The sequence below is a fragment of the Somniosus microcephalus genome, chromosome 8 (genome assembly GCF_052327205.1).
Source record: "Somniosus microcephalus isolate GS21.2 chromosome 8, FLI_Smic_1.0, whole genome shotgun sequence".
NCBI lineage: Eukaryota > Metazoa > Chordata > Chondrichthyes > Squaliformes > Somniosidae > Somniosus > Somniosus microcephalus.
Window position 1 is genome coordinate 55,525,685 of NC_140994.1, and position 16,548 is coordinate 55,542,232.

General features: G+C 54.2%; 1 pseudogene; it reads right to left on the reverse strand.

Moving 5' to 3' along the window:
* Nucleotides 1-3,951, reverse strand: part of LOC147113531 (coiled-coil domain-containing protein 63-like) — a 204,806-nt pseudogene extending 200,855 nt beyond the window's left edge.
* Nucleotides 3,952-16,548: the final 12,597 nt, after the last annotated feature.

Sequence of the window (16,548 nt, forward strand, 5' to 3'; positions counted from 1 at the left end):
ATGGGAGGCAGTGCAGCCAAGATCAGGGCTTCACACTGTACTTAGAGGCCGTCCTTACTCTTGCAGGCCAAGGTGGCGCACAACCGTAGGAAGCAACGTGAGACCGGGGGAGGCCGTCCTGACATCAAAGAGCTCTCCGACCTCAACCAGCGTGTGGAGCGCATTATGGCAGGACGGCTGATTGGCCCCGTCGTCAGTGGAGATGCCGACCCTGTTCTGGGCACCAATGGTAAGGGCATCACCTTTTTGACCTCTCTCTTTCCACTTGCGCCTCAGATCAGCATCCTTTGCCACTGTCCGACCAAAGCAGTGCATGGCAGCACTCATGCCTCCCTCGCTGCCGCCCTGTCCTCACTCTAAAGCAACTCTTGTGCCTCCCTGCTTTCAGATGGTGAATCGCCAGGTGAGGAGGCGGGCCCTCAAGCTGCCACTGTCAGCGATTCCGAATTCGAGGAGGAGGAAGAGGAAGCCGGCCCATCAGTGCCACCCTCAGCCGCGCCAGCCCATGGCGATGAAGGGGACACATCTTCCCTGGAGGGGAGCCGGGGGGAAGGGTCGGAGGAGAGTGAAGCTCCGGGGCCCAGCGGCCTGCTGCAACGCGGGAGGGGTGGGGAAGCTCGGCGGACTTCTCCCCAGAGGGTGAGTGCGGCCTCCAGTCCTGCGATGGTGAGCGCAGAGGAGGTGCGGCTCCTGGAGGAAATGGCCGTCCAGGCTGAGCGCAGGCACACTGAGCTCATGGCTGCAGTGGCAAGGATGCCTGACTCCATTGAGTCTTTGTCAAGGAGTGTGCAGGAATTCGGAGCAGCGCAGGCCAGGAGTCTGCAACAATTCAGTGCAGCACAGGCCAGGAGTCTGGAACAATTCAGTGCAGCACAGGCCAGGAGTCTGCAGGACTTCACGGCAGCACAGGCGGCTTCTAGCCAAGTGCTCAGTCGTGCCGTTCATTCACTGGCTGGTGTCATGCGGACACAGACCAGGGCCACACGGGCACTAACTGCTGCCACCCTTGCTGGATCGGCCAGGCATCACCAGGGCACTCGCCGCGCAGCAGCAGCCCAGCAGTCTGTTCTTCAGCTGTTTGCTGCGCATGCTGCAGTGCTGGCCCGTGCGAGTGCCAATGTCTCAGGCGGCCAGGGAGTACCTGCGATCTGTCAGGTTGGCACCATTCTTGCAGCCGACACTGCCACTCCGCCATTGCAGCTGCCACGAGCCGCTGGACAGACTGCTGCCGCCCAAGCAGAGTTGGAGCAGTCAGCAGCCGGCCCCTCCAGGGCCAGAGCTGGTGCAGGCCGACCCCCAAGGGCATCTGCCGTCTCGCCATCTGACCCTCAGCAGCCTTCCCCCAGCCCTGCTGCAGCCACTGGGGTCCCATTGAGGAGGAGCTGCAGGGCGGGCAGGGGCCAGTCACGGATGCGAAAGGCATCGCCCTCGCAGGGCAAAAAGTAGAAGGTCTGGCCAAATGCTTTGTGTTTGTTGAAAGGCCATGACTGGTGTAGTTGTGTTTTTGTAAGGCCGAGACTGGTGTCTTTCTTTTTTTGGTAAGGCCGAGACTGGTGTATTTCTTTGTTTTGTAAGGCCGAGACTGTTCGTTTTGTGTTTTTGGAGGGGGCTTCTCTCCATTAGTTTGTAATGTGGGAAGGGCAGAGGTTTCCAAGTAATAAATGTTCTTAAATCGCACTGCCCATGCTTTATTTTGCAAGTCCTGGTTGCCCTGCTCAGCTGAGGGCTTGTAGAGCGGCTACATTCATCTGGTGACATTGGCACAAGCCATTCCCTGAGAGGGGGCCTAGAACCGACGTTCAATAAGCCGCCGACGGGCGGCCCTTGCACTTTCTGCCTCCCTCCTGTGCTGGTCCTCCTCCTCCTCCTCCTCCTCCTCCTCCTCCTCAGGTGGTCCTCCAATCTCTGGTGGCAGTGGCTGAGTCCTGCGGATAGCCAGGTTGTGCAGCATGCAGCACACGACCACGAAATGGGAGACTCGCTCTGGCGAATATTGTAGGGCTCCACCGGAACGATCCAGACAGCGGAACCGTTGCTTCAGGACGCCGATTGTTTGCTCAATGAGGTTCCTGGTTGCTTGATGGCTGTCATTGTATCCCTCTTCAGCAGGGGTGCTGGGCGCACGGAGCGGGGTCATCAGCCAGGTACACAAAGGATAGCCTTTGTCCCCGAGAAGCCATCCTCGTGGGTGAGGCTGGGCCTGGAACATGTCTGCCACAGAAGTCTGGCGCAGGATGAAGGCATCGTGGCTGCTGCCTGGAAAGCGGGCATTGACAGCTAGAATGAGCTGCCTGTGGTCACACACCAGCTGAACGTTGAGCGAATGGTAGCCCTTCCGGTTGCAGTAATCCTCGGCATTCTCCAGAGGTGCCCGCAAAGCCACATGCGTGCAGTCAATGGCGCCCTGCACCATGGGGAAGCCCGCGAATGCTGCAAAGCCCATTGCACGCTGTTGCTGCTTGACAAGGGCCATGGAGAAGGAGATGAACTGACGTCTCCTTCTGAAAAGGGCATTGGTCACCTGGCGGATGCAGCAATGCACAGCGAACTGGGAGATGTTGGAAATGTCCCCAGTAGCGGATTGGAAGGAGCCGGTGGCATAGAAGTTGAGAGCCACCGTCACCTTCACTGCCACCGACAGAGACGTCCTGCTCCTCAGATGTGGCTGCAGATCACCGCCAAGCAGGTGGCAGATCTCAGTGACCACCGCCCTTCGGAATCGCAGCCTCCGAACACACTGCTCGTCAGACATGTTCAGATAGGAGAACTGCTGGCGGTATACCCTGGGTGGGTAAGGCCTCCTTTCCCGACGCCTGTTGCCCCCTCTCCATCTGGCCAGGACTGCCACTCTCTCATGGCGTCTGTGAGCCCTTTGAATGCAATGGAGAAGGCCAGCGTTTGCACCCATTGCAGCCCCCATTATATGTTTGCAAACAATGATATGACACTGAAGGCAAAGACAAGTGGAAAGCTGTGGCCTGAAGCCACAGGTACCTGTCCGAGTGTTGAGCCAAAGCAGAAAGCTCTCTACCTTTGTCTCTCTGCAAAGATCCGTCGCTCAAAAAGAAGGAGTGCTGCAAAATGGCTGCCTTTTCTACTGCAGGAGGTGTGCCCTTTAATTTGCGCCCCCCGCGCCCCGCATCGACTGAGAACCGTTCCCCTCTACCAGTCGCTAGGGGCGCCAGGCGCACAATAGGGCGTCGCCACTGAATTTCCGGTTTGGGGCGCACAAAGGGCGTTGCACGAGGAAATGACGTCAGGATCTGCGCGCGCAGCTGAGCGCGCGCAAAGACTTTGCGCCGCCGCTAAATCTTGAGTGAAGTTGGGGAGAGGCGCAGATCGCGCTGCGCCCGGCCGCTAGCCGACTAGCGCCCAACATCTCCTCCTCCTAAGGCGCCGGCTGGCGCAAGCAACTGAATTTCTAGGCCGTAATCTTTACTTTCTGAGATAATAATGTGGCTTACAGTTTCTTTCTCAAATGGTACAGGAAGATAAGAGTGCCTTCTATATTTTATGCGTTCATAAGACTTTGATCTGACATAGCCACATGATTGTTCTTTATATTCACCTCTGCCTTCTTATGTCTTCCTGAGTTTCTTCCTCATAAGCCTGTTTGTCACCCTCCAGGATGCGCTGCTTCTGCTTCAGGGCAGCCAGTTCATTTTCACCTGAGAGCACATGATATGTTTATTTGACAGCACAGACCCTCTGTTCTGAGATACTGCAGCGACAGGCAGAATATAAATAATGTCACATAATTGAAAATGGAATGAAAAACAGCAAAACAAATTTGGGGTCATTGCAATGTGAGAGTTAGATAAATAAATAAGAAACAATGAAAGGGGATACAAATAATAATGGCTGGAATTTTCTGGGGTCCGTGCGGGTGCGATCGGAGGTGGGTCAGGTGGGAAATTTGAAAAAAGTCAGAGCGGGTCGGGAACCCGCCATCATCTCGCCCCCACCTGCCTTTCCCTCAGGCACGTTTGTCAATGCTGCATTAACTAAAAGTAAAATGGCGACACCTGAGCAGCAACAACAGCAACAACAACAGCAGGCGTTGCTGCGAGCCCTCAGACCAGCATGCCTGGACCTCGACCCTCAAGCAGCGGGTTCATCGACCAATTTCGAACACTGGCTGAGCTGTTTTGAATCCTTCCTAGAAGCCTCCGCCGTGACATCGGTGGAGAACAAACTAAAAGTTTTGACTGCCCAGGTGAGCCCTCAAGTATATACACTCATCCGGGACGCTGCTACGTACACGGCGGCCCTCGAACTACTAAAAGGGCAATACACGCGCCCAGTGAACACGATTTACGCCAGACACCTCTTGGGATCCCGCAGGCAGCAACCGGGGGAATCGGTAGAGGCATTTTTACGGGCGTTACAGACACTCTGCAGGGACTGCGACTGTAAGGAGGTAACGGCTGCGGGGCACGCGGAGGGACTTACCTGTGATGCCTTCGTTAGGGGCCTCCAGTCCGACTACTCCCGGCAGAGACTGCTCGAAAGCAAGGAGCTCGACCTGAAGACGGCCGTAGCCCTTGCGCTCTGGTTAGATGCGGCCCACCGAAACCTCGAAGCATACTCACGTAACGGCGCCGCGACATGGCCATCGCGACCTTGGGACATGGGACCGCCGCCCCCGGTACCAACTGCTGCAGCGATGTCCCGAAATCAACTGGGACCGCCGCCCCCGGTACCAACTGCAGCGATGCCCTGTAACCAGGCCCAAAAATGCTATTTCTGTGGCCAGTTAAAACACCCTAGAGCGCACTGCCCGGCTAAGACCGCTACCTGCTCGGGCTGCGGGAAGAAAGGCCATTACGCCAATGCCTGCAGGGGGAAACCCGCGAACGCCAGCAGCGCCGCGTGCGAACCATGGGGGCAGCCATCTTATCCGCCATTTTGTGCACCTCCGGCCGCATGGCCGCCGCCATTTTGTCCGCCGGACTCAACCGCCATTTTGTCTCCGGACTCGACCACCGTCTCGTCGGACGACCATATCGACTCACTAAGCCATACACTGGCCTCCGTTACGCTGGATCAAGCCCTCCCTCATCATCTGTCCAGGTCCATGATGGACATCACGGTAAACGGCCGCGCCACCACTTGCCTATTTGACAGCGGGAGCACAGATAGTTATATTCACCCCGACACGGTACGTAGCCACTCCCTCACGGTCCTGCCAACGCGCCATCGGATTTCTATGGCGTCTAAGTCCCATTCAATGGACGTCGGCGGCTACTGTGTGGTGACCCTTTCGGTTAGGGGCACAGAATATAAAAACTTTAAACTTCTAGTCCTGCCCCGTCTTTGCGCTGCCGTGCTGCTAGGGTTGGATTTTCAGTGCCACCTTAAAAGTGTCACATTAGCATACAGTGGACCCCTCCCCCCACTCACAGTCTGCAACCAACACCTTTTAAATCGCCCGCCGCACACCACTTGCAGCCTTTCCACACTCAAAGTCCCCCCCCCTCCCTTGTTCGCTAACCTCACCCACGACTGTAAACCCATCGCTACCAAGAGCAGGCGGTACAGCGCCGGGGACAGAGCTTTTATTAGCTCTGAGGTGGAGCGGCTCTTGAAGGAGGGCATTATCGAAGGGAGCACCAGCCCCTGGCGAGCCCAGGTTGTAGTCGTTAAAACCACCGATAAACGCCGCCTGGTCATTGACTACAGCCAAACCATAAACCGGTACACTCAGCTGGACGCATACCCCCTTCCTCGCATATCTGATATGGTCAATCAGATTGCGCAATACAAAGTATTCTCCACCATTGACCTTAAGTCAGCATACCACCAACTCCCCATCCACCATGAAGACCGCCAGTATACTGCCTTCGAGGCGAACGGCTGCCTCTACCACTTCCTTAGGGTTCCCTTCGGCGTCACCAACGGGGTTTCGGTCTTCCAAAGGGAGATGGACCGGATGGTTGACCAGAACGCGCTGCAGGCCACCTTTCCCTATCTGGATAACGTCACCATCTGTGGCCACGACCAGCAGGACCATGACGTTAATCTAGAAAAATTCCTCCGTACGGCCCAACGGCTGAACCTAACGTACAATAAGGAGAAATGTATGTTTCGCACCAAGCACCTTGCCATTCTCGGCTGCGCAGTGGAGAACGGAGTCATCGGGCCCGACCCCGACAGAATGCGCCCCCTTATGGAGCTCCCCCTCCCCCACTGCCAAAAAGCACTGAAGAGATGCCTGGGGTTTTTCTCTTACTATGCCCAGTGGGTGCCCCACTATGCGGACAAAGCCAGACCCCTCATCAAATCCACCTCCTTCCCCCTGACACCAGAGGCGTGTGCAGCCTTCACTCTTATCAAGAGCGATATTGCGAAGGCCACAATGTACGCAGTGGATGAGTCCATCCCCTTCCAAGTGGAGAGCGATGCATCCGACTTCGCCCTAGCTGCGACCCTTAACCAGGCGGGGAGACCCGTGGCCTTTTTCTCAAGGACCCTCCAGGGCCCCGAGACTCGACACTCCTCTGTCGAAAAGGAGGCCCAAGCTATTGTGGAAGCGGTGCGTCACTGGAGGCATTACCTGGCCGGAAAACGGTTTACCCTTCTCACTGACCAGCGTTCAGTTGCTTTTATGTTTAATAATAAGCAGAGGGGCAAAATCAAGAACGACAAGATCTTGAAGTGGAGAATCGAACTCTCCACCTACAATTACGATATCTTGTACCGGCCCGGGAAACTCAATGAGCCCCCAGATGCCCGATCACGTGGTACATGCGCCAACGCGCAGGTTGATAGACTGCAGTCCCTCCACAATGACCTCTGCCACCCGGGGGTCACCAGGTTCTTCCATTTCATCAAATCCCGTAACCTGCCCTACTCCATCGAGGAGGTCAGGACCATGATCAGGAACTGCCAAATCTGTGCCGAGTGCAAACCGCATTTTTATAGGCCAGACAGAGCAAGCCTGATCAAGGCCACTCGCCCCTTCGAGCACCTGAGCGTCGATTTTAAAGGGCCCCTCCCCTCCTCTGACCGCAACGTGTACTTCCTCAACATAATTGATGAGTACTCCCGTTTCCCGTTTGCCATCCCTTGCCCAGACATGACCAGTACCACGGTCATCAAATGTCTGAATGACCTCTTCGCCTTGTTCGGGTTCCCTAGCTATATACATAGCGACAGGGGCTCATCTTTCATGAGCGACGAACTCCGGCAGTACCTGCTCGCGAGAGGCATTGCTACGAGTAGGACCACCAGCTACAACCCCCGGGGGAACGGCCAGGTGGAAAGAGAGAACGCGACGGTTTGGAAGGCCGTCCTCTTAGCCTTAAAATCTAAGGGCCTTCCGACCTCTCGCTGGCAGGAGGTCCTCCCTGCGGCGCTCCACTCCATCCGGTCACTGCTTTGTACTGCCACTAATGCCACCCCTCATGAGCAAATGTTCGTTTTCCCCAGGAAGTCCACATCGGGAACCTCGCTGCCGACATGGCTGACTTCTCCTGGGCCCGTCCTACTGCGGAGGCACATAAGGACCCATAAAATGGACCCCCGGTCGAGAGGGTGAACCTCCTACAACAAGCTGATAATGATTTCAATTAGGTCGCCCATCTCTGCCGGTCGGGTCGCTGCTGCATTACCTTCCTAATTCATCGCCTTTTATGGAGTAATTGATAAGCGTATCAATTTTATTAACTAAAGAACAGAGCATGCCTCTCGTGGGCGACTGGTTCCAAGAAGGAAGTGGGTAACCGAAACACCCACCTTTATACCTGGTCATGTGAGCGGAGCCAGCTGAGGCATGCATTGGTACACAGCGCCAACCAGAGGTAGCAATATGCAATAACAGTGGTTTACCACAGACACTTAAGAGCCTCTTTTCCCCACCTTTCAAATTTCCCTGCATGGCCACGGGATTCACATAGCTCGGGAACCAGGTTTGTCAACCTGAGGTGTGAGTTGAGTGGCCACTGATCCAGCTGATTACTTGACAGCATTAAATGTACTATTGTAGGAATTGACGAATTCCTAACTAATAACTGAGATTGACTCAGGAGATCAATCAAACAGGTCCTTAATGTAAGACTAAATGAGTTCAAACAGTTTGTTGAGGTCGATACAGGAGAACCATGAAAACAGGTCTTAACAAGATGGAGATTCCACGAGGACTGCTTGGGCAGTCACGTGGTTTGCGACGTGATGTCATCGCGTTTACCCGCGTTTTCCCACGCTCTTAAAGGGGCCACGCCCCATACATACAAAACACTATATCCAAAACAAAGTAATGTCTAACACCATGGTACAGGCTTAGGCTGGTGTTAGAACATCGTTAAAGGGAATTATATACAGTTGCCCAGAGTAATTCAGTGGCTCCGCCACATGCGCCCCCCCAGAATTCGCTTTAACGGACAAAGTCAAACGGTGAGGGGGGTCTGATGAGCCTGTCGGAACGACTCCTGTACTCCTGAGGTGGAGGTTGTTGGGCGGCTGGCGGTCTGGCGGGCGGTTGCGCTTGGTCTGCCGTAACAGCGATGGGTGGCCGACCTCGTCTCGGCGGTTGTGCTGTCTCGACGGGGCGGTCAAGGTCCAGATGTGCTGGCTTTAAGCGATCGACTGAAATGTGGTCTGGTTTACCACCGACATCTACCATGAAGGTTTTGTCCCCTGCCTCCAACACGCAGAAGGGACCAGTGTATGGGGCCTTGAGTGGATCCCTATGTGCATTGTGGCGAATAAAGACGTATTCCGCCTTGTGAAGCTCCGTGGGAACGTGCAAACTCTGCAGCCCGTGGTGCGAAGTGGGCACCGGCATGAAACATCTGGCCGCCTCCTGGTGACTAGTAAGATGGTCAGACGTGGACCAAGGCTTCGTCGATGCTGGTAGGAAATCCCCATGGACTCGCAGCGGTTGACCGTACACCAGCTCCGCTGATGAAGAGTGAAGTTCTTCTTTGGGGGCCGTGCGAAGGCCCAACAGGACCCACGGTAGCTTGTCTGCCCATCCAGCATCCTGGAGACTGGCCCTCAGGGTGGCTTTCAGTGACCGGTAGAAACTTTCACAGAGACCATTCGCCTGTGGGTGGTAGGCTGTGGTGCGGTGTAATTTAACACCGAGTCCTTGAGCCACTGCATTCCAGAGTTCGGAGGAAAACTGCGGTCCCCTGTCTGAAGAAATATCTGCTGGCACTCTGAAACGGGCGACCCAGGTGGAAATGAATGCCCTGGCCACGTCCGCCGAAGTAGTGGATGATAGGGGAACCGCCTCCGGCCATCTGGTGGTGCGGTCAACCATGGTCAGGATGTGTGAAAAACCATGGGAGGGTGGGAGTGGTCCTACCAGGTCCACGTTGACATGGTCAAAACGTCGCTCCGGAACTGTGAAGGTGGCCAACGGAGCTTTGATGTAGCGCTGTACTTTGGCCTTTTGGCAGACCACGCAGGTGTTGGTCCAGTCGCGGACATCCTTGTGCATGCCATGCCATACGAATTTCACTGACATCAGCTTCTGAGAGGCCTTCATTCCTGGGTGTGACAACCCATGTATGGCGTTGAACACTTTGCGGCGCCTGACGACCGGTACGACAGGGCGAGGGTCCCGTACGGAGACGTCACACAAGAGCGTGGTACCTGCTGAATGGAACTTGACATCGGCCAACTGGAGGCCAGTGACGGTCGTTCTGTAGGCTCGGACTTCTGGGTCTGAGGCTTGATCCGCTGCCATGAGGGCGTAATCGATGCCTAAATGAACCGTATTGATGGTCACGCGGGAGGATATGTAGGTCAGTTGACGTTGCTGTCGGGATGACCACGGTTCGGCGGTCTTGGCCATGGTGAAGGTGAGCGGCTTATGGTCCACCCAAGCGGTGAAGGGACGTCCTTCCAGGAGGAAGCGAAAATGGTGGATGGCCAGAAAAAGGGCGAGCAACTCCCGGTCGAACGTGCTATATGCTCTCTCATTCTGCCGTAGTTGACGGCTGAAGAATGCCAACGGCTGCCACATCCCGTTCACCCACTGCTCTTACATGGCACCGATTGCGTAGTCTGACGCATCGGTGGTGAGGGCAATGGTGGCTCCTGGCAGCGGGTGCGCCAGCATAGTCGCGTTGGCCAAGGCGCTTTTGGTGTTGGCGAACGCCCGGGCCATGTCATCCGTCCAGTATACCATATTCTTGCCAGTCTTGCCCTTGAGGGCCTCGTACAGGGGCTGCATGAGCAGTGCTGCCTTAGGCACGAAACAGTGGTAAAAGTTTACCATGCCTAGGAATTCCTGCGGGGCCTTAATGTTTTGCGGGCGTGGAAAAGATGTCACCGCCTCTACCTTCGCTTGTAAAGGAACCGTTCCCTCTGAAGTGATGCGATGCCCCAGGAAATCAATTTGGTGCAGGCCAAACTGACACTTGGCCGGGTTGATAATCAGGCCATGTTGGCTGAGACGTCGAAAAAGGGTGCGTAGGTGACAGATATGTTCTTCTTTAGTGGGACTGGCAATGAGAATATCATCCAGGTAGATGAAGAGGAACTTGAGGTCCCACAGCACGGAGTCCATCAGGCGTTGGAAAGCCTGGGCGGCGTTCTTTAACCCAAACGGCATTCGTAAAAACTCGAAAAGGCCGAATGGGGTGATGACTGCGGTCTTCTGGACGTCTTGGGGGTGAACTGGGACCTGGTGGTAGCCCCGGACGAGGTCGACTTTCGAGAAGACAGTGTTCCCTGCCAAGTGGGCGGAGAAATCCTGGTTGTGGGGAATCGGGTACCGATCAGGAGTGGTGGCGTCGTTTACATAGAAACATAGAAGATAGGAGCAGGAGTAGGCCATTCGGCCCGTCGAGCCTGCTCCGCCATTCAACGAGATCATGGCTGATCATCCAAACCCTAGCACCCGGTCCCTACACCGACACGTGTAGGCGTCGATAGTTGCCGCATGGCCGCCATCCACCGCTAGGCTTCGGGACGATGTGGAGGGGTGAAGACCAGGGTATTCGACCGGCGAATAATCCCTAAACATTCCATGGTCATGAACTCCACTTCTGCGACCGCCAGCTTGCCAGGTTCCAGGCGCCGGGCCCGCGCGTAGACCATAGACCATTGGTGGTGATGTGGTGTTCCACACCATGTTTCGTGGCCGTGGAGGAGAACATGGGTCTTGTCAGGTAGGGGAATTTGCCGAGCAGGCGAGCAAACTCAACCGGAGTCGGAAAAGCACAGGTGACGGTGCGCGACGTAGTGTTACTGCGGTAACAAGGGATAGAATGAAAAGTTGCCGCGTTGATCAAACGCCGGTTCCGCACGTCGACCAGGAGGCTGTTGGCACACAGGTAATCCGCGCCGAGAATGGGTTGCGAAACCTTAGCCGTAACAAACTCCCAGTGAAAACGTTGGCCCCCGAAACACACCTGCACTCGTCGTCTGCCGAAGGTCTGAATTGCTCCGCCATTGGCCGCTTCAAGGGCGAGGCCATGAATCCCAGTCTGCACATCGAGGGCGGATGCGGGTAAAATGCTGCACTGCGCTCCGGTGTCGCACAGAAAATGACGACCGGAGAGAGTATCGGTGATAAACAGCAACTTGCCCGCGTTGCCGATCGCCATCGCAGCCGCAGGGCGCCCGTTAGACCCGTTCCTCAGTGGTCGACGAATTCCTAACTAATAACTGAGGTCGACTCAGGAGATCAATCAAACAGATCTTTAATGTAAGACTAAACGAGTTCAAACAGTTTGTTGAGGTCGATACAGGAGAACCACGAAAACAGGTCTTAACAAGATGGAGATTCCACGAGGACTGCTTGGGCAGTCACGTGGTTTGCGACGTGACATCATCGCGTTTACCCGAGTTTTCCCGTGCTCTTAAAGGGGCCACGCCCCGTACATACAAAACACTATATACAAAACAAAGTAATGTCTAACACCATGGTACAGCCTTAGGCTGGTGTTAGAACATCATTAAAGGGAATTATATACAGTTGCCCAGAGTCATTCAGTAGCTCTGCCACACTATAAAAGCTCTGACCTCATAGCTGATCACTTTCCTCAGGCAGAAGCTGTTGCTGACTATATTGCTGGCACAGGTTTAACTCTGCAGACTTAAAGGCCCTGATTTTCCCTGAGCCATTGGGTGGGGTTTCAGACGTGTGGGGGGGGGAAATCCCGAATTTGGGGGTCCCGACACCATCCCACCCAAAACCCCACCCCATGCAACTTTCAGGGGCGGCGGGTACCTGCCCCGCACTGGGACCCGCCGAAACCAGGCGGGAAGGGATTAGTGCCAATTAACTGCCTGTTAAGAGGAAGTTAACAGGCAGTTTTTAGCCTAATCCCTATTTTGAGGGGTTTCGTGTGGGATTCCCGACGGCTTGAAACCACGCCAGGTTGAGCAGGCGGTTGAAGGAGTTGGAGGGGTCATGATGTCGGTGCTCAGGTGAGTGATGGGTGCATGAGTGCAAAGGTAAGTGTGTTTGGTGTGTCTAAAGTGTGTAAAGAACTTTTACTTACCTGTACTTACCTTAACAGCCTTTCTTCCTGTAGCCGTCGGGAGCCCATCGCTCAGCCGGAACTTAAAGCTGAACGGCTGCGATCTGTGAAAAGTGACAGCATTCAGCTTTGAGTGCTGCTGAGAGTTTTAACTGAGTCTGTGCAGAAGGACTCATGTTAGAACTCAAACTGTCAGTGTTTCACAGCTTCAAACAGCTGTGAAGCACTGATATTTCATCTGTCAAGAAATCTTGACAGATGAAATTGCAGTCTGTGACGTCACCTGTTGCCAGGTGGCCCTTAATTGGCCTGCTGATCCCGCTGGGCGGGCTTAACAAGGTCAATCAAGGGAAAATCGCATGGATTGGCCGGACATCGATGTAGGCGGATCAAAAACCTGGAAGTTGAAGTCCCGTCTTCTTCCCGACAGGTTCGGGAAAATCGACCCCAAAGTGTTTCCAGCAAAGTCTCCATCCAGTGTCACCTAATTGGAAGAACCTCTTTCACCATTGACAGAACGCTTCTGTTAACTCTACTTCACCTGCCATCTATTCCATCAGCATGGGTGCCATTTATACTATCTCACCTTGGTCCTCAGAATCGGACCACGATCAGACCCAACATCAGTAGCACCAGGCACACCAGCAGCACCAACAACACCACCACCAACCTTCTCCGCAGCCACCTGATGCTGCATAGGACAGAGGACATCGGCACCTGAGCACATTACTCCCGGGAAGCCAGGGATGGCCTCATCATGACGAGATTTACTTAACTTTATGCTGTACACCCATATGGCTGCCACATGCTGCACCAGGTTGGCCCCACCCCACAGCAACACCATAAAGGATCCCTACAATAACCAAGCCATGCCTTTCACACTGACCACCCTTGCTGGAGGTACTGTTATGTCTCACCAGTCACTACAACTCACTAAGTTACTTCCAAAGGTGCACACAAATGAGTCCAAGGCGGGAAACTGCTGAAAATAAAGATTTTAATGGTTGACAATACATTAACGGAAACTTGCCATTAACATTGACTAAAACATTCAAGTGGCTACCCTTGTGAATCTCCTTGTGTCACCTTTCTATTCCATGTGCTTCTATGAGGTGCTACGTCTGTGGCTTCAGCAGAGGTAGAGGCAGCTTGCTCACTTCCCTGCTGCGACTGCTCAGACACTCTTGGTGGATGTCCACTGGGTTTTGAAGCCTCTGATGGCCCTGCCAAAGTCTGCAACTGTGCAGGGGCATCGCTGTCCAAGGAGGCATCTGGGGCTCTGACTTAATGGATGGCAACGTGGGAGAAGTGTGAGTTTTGAGAGGAGCCCCCACTTCCCTCTCCCCTCTCACCATCATCCCTCTCATGGGCCACCCACACTTCCCTGCTAGCAAGGAGCTGGAGAGCACTTTGCTGCACATTAGTGGGGCCATGAGGACCCAAGTCTACACTGACATCCCTCCTAGAGAGAAGGTCTATGAGCCTCTGCCATCTATGCTCCATAGATAGCCATCTATTCTCCATAGAGACCGTGTGCTCCTATGAGTGGTGCATTAGCTGCTCCATGAGGTGGCCACCCTCTACAAGGAAGAGCCTACAGTAACCATCGCATGCGACACGGTGGTGCTCATGTTGGAGATGGACTCCTCCATTCTCTGAACATTTGCAGATACCACGCTTGCAAAACCTGTCAGAGCCCCTGCACTTCTTCCTGCACCTCCAGGATTGCCCTCGTTCTGGATGGCCCCCAAGGCTCAGTATCTGCATGCAGCTGAGCAAAGCTAGGAGCATCCTGTGCCATCCGACGAGGAATCTCCACTGCTGTCCCTGACTCCACCATCTGCTCTTGCTCACTTATGACTTGTGACAGACCTGGTGACAACACTACTCTATCTCGCGTGGAACCCACCAAGGTGTGCGTCTCTGCACTGGTGCCAGGTGCGCTCATGTCTGGTGATGGTGTGCCCTCAGAGACTGGAGGCCCCTCTGAGGAGTCATCGTGCTCTTCCTCCTGAACAGTGGAGGGGAGCTTTTGATGGACCTGTGGGAGAGTAAAGAGATGAGTTGGATATGCCATATGAAGAATGGGTGCACATACCATTATGCACATGATGAACATTCAGTGGCTGATGACATCAGTGCCCATATGAGTGACTGATCTATACCATGTAGCTGCATCATATGTAATTCTGTCACCAGGTTGCTGAGATGTCCCCCTCTCTCTGTCTCCCACCTCCAGCTGCTTGTCCACTCCTGAGACTTCCAATACAGCCTCCTCTGCTGTTGTGAGGGTTGCAAATGATGGAGGCCCACCTCCAGTTCTCTCCCTCTCCCTCTTATTGTGCACTCTCTTCTCCTGCAAGGAGGGAACAAAGAGAAGTTTGAGTGAGAGTGATGGAATGAGTGTAAGGAATGGATGGGTTACATCTTTAGAGGGAGGTTATGATGGATTGGGGTGGTAATGCCAAGTGGGCTCCTTGTGTGTTGTTAGTTGGTATGATTGCATGAGGATGAGGCTGATTGTGAGGGGTGGCTAGTAAGATGGGGATGTGATTGTAATGTATGTACCTTTTAAGGGGAGAACTACTTTTTACAGCTCCTGTATACTGTAGTACTGGCAGTGACCAAACCTGTATATAAACCCTGAGTAGTGATCTGTACAGTTAGTTCTAGAGTAACCCTCATTCAGTAAACACCTGTTGATCGTTCCCTGCAGTCTTTTGTCTGATTATTGAAGGACACAACATTAAGATACACGGATCTAACATTGGTGATGACGCAGATTCGAACCTACCTGCAACTCTGCATCACCTCCCAGGGATTCGCTCCTGGAGAACACTGGAAGGAGGTCGAGTCCAGAAGCACGGGCATCGACCACGGGCAACCGCCCAGTAATCCAGCGGAGATTTGAGCATCGCAGGGGAGGCTGTCGAGAGCCAGGCTTGGCATTCCAGTCACGGTGGTACAGCGAAACAGGCTGGCAACAGGTACTGCGCAGACCCTTCCCGGACAGCGGCGGCTAGAGCCGACCGAGCGGCGCAGAAAAAGGCCGAGCAGCGTCGACGGGGAAGAGAGAGAGGGCAGAGCGCACAGGGCGCAGCCAGTGTTCGGGACCGAGCGGCGTCAACGGGGGAGAGAGGCGAGAGAGAGCAGAGCACAGCCGGTGTTCAAGGGCCGAGCAGCATCAATGGGGAGAGAGGCGCGCAGGAAAACGCGAGGCGCTGCCATTGCCATGAGGACCACAGAGAGCGGCATTGGCAGCAGCGCAGGAGCAGCGCACGAAACCCACAGGGCGTCACCATTTGCCACGAGGACCGCCGAGAGCGGCGTTGGCAGCAGCGCGGGACACGCCATTTTAAGCCGCAGCGGGGAAGAAAGGAAAGCGCGGGAGACGCCATTTTAAGCCAGTCTAACCACACCCAAAAATGCCGAAGAGTGGCAGTATCACAGCGTTCGACAATGAAGTCGAAGATTGGACGACATATGTCGAACGCATAGAAGTACACTGCAAGGCGAATGAAGTGCCAGATGACAAGAAAGCGCTGGAATTGTTGAATTCAATGGGTGCAAAAATGTATGGCTTACTACGAAACCTAGTAACCCCAGAGAAGCCAGTAGAAAAGGATTTTGAAAACATAGTGTCAATCCTACAGGACCACTTAAACCCCACACCGCTGCTGATAGCAGAAAGATTTAAGTTTCACAAAAGGAACCAGCATAAAGATTAAAGTAATGCTGAGTATTTAACGGAACTGCGCAAGCTATCGAAACACTGCCAGTTTGGAACAGGACTAGCAGATACTTTAAGGGACAAGTTTGTGTGTGGGCTTCAAAGTGAAGGAACCCAGAAAAGGCTTCTATCAGAAAAGGATCTTACGCTGGACAAGGCTTTCAGCATTGCAGCATCACACGAAGCAGCCGCATGGGGCGCTGCAGAGATACAACGGAGACTGCAAGAATATGGCACAAATGAAATGTCATACGGAGCAGTGAAGTGCTATCGCTGCGGCAGAACAACACACGACCATAATGATTGCTGGTTCAAGGACAAAGTGTGCAGACAGTGTGGAAAAGTAGGACACATAGCAAGAGTCTGCAGGTCGGGAAA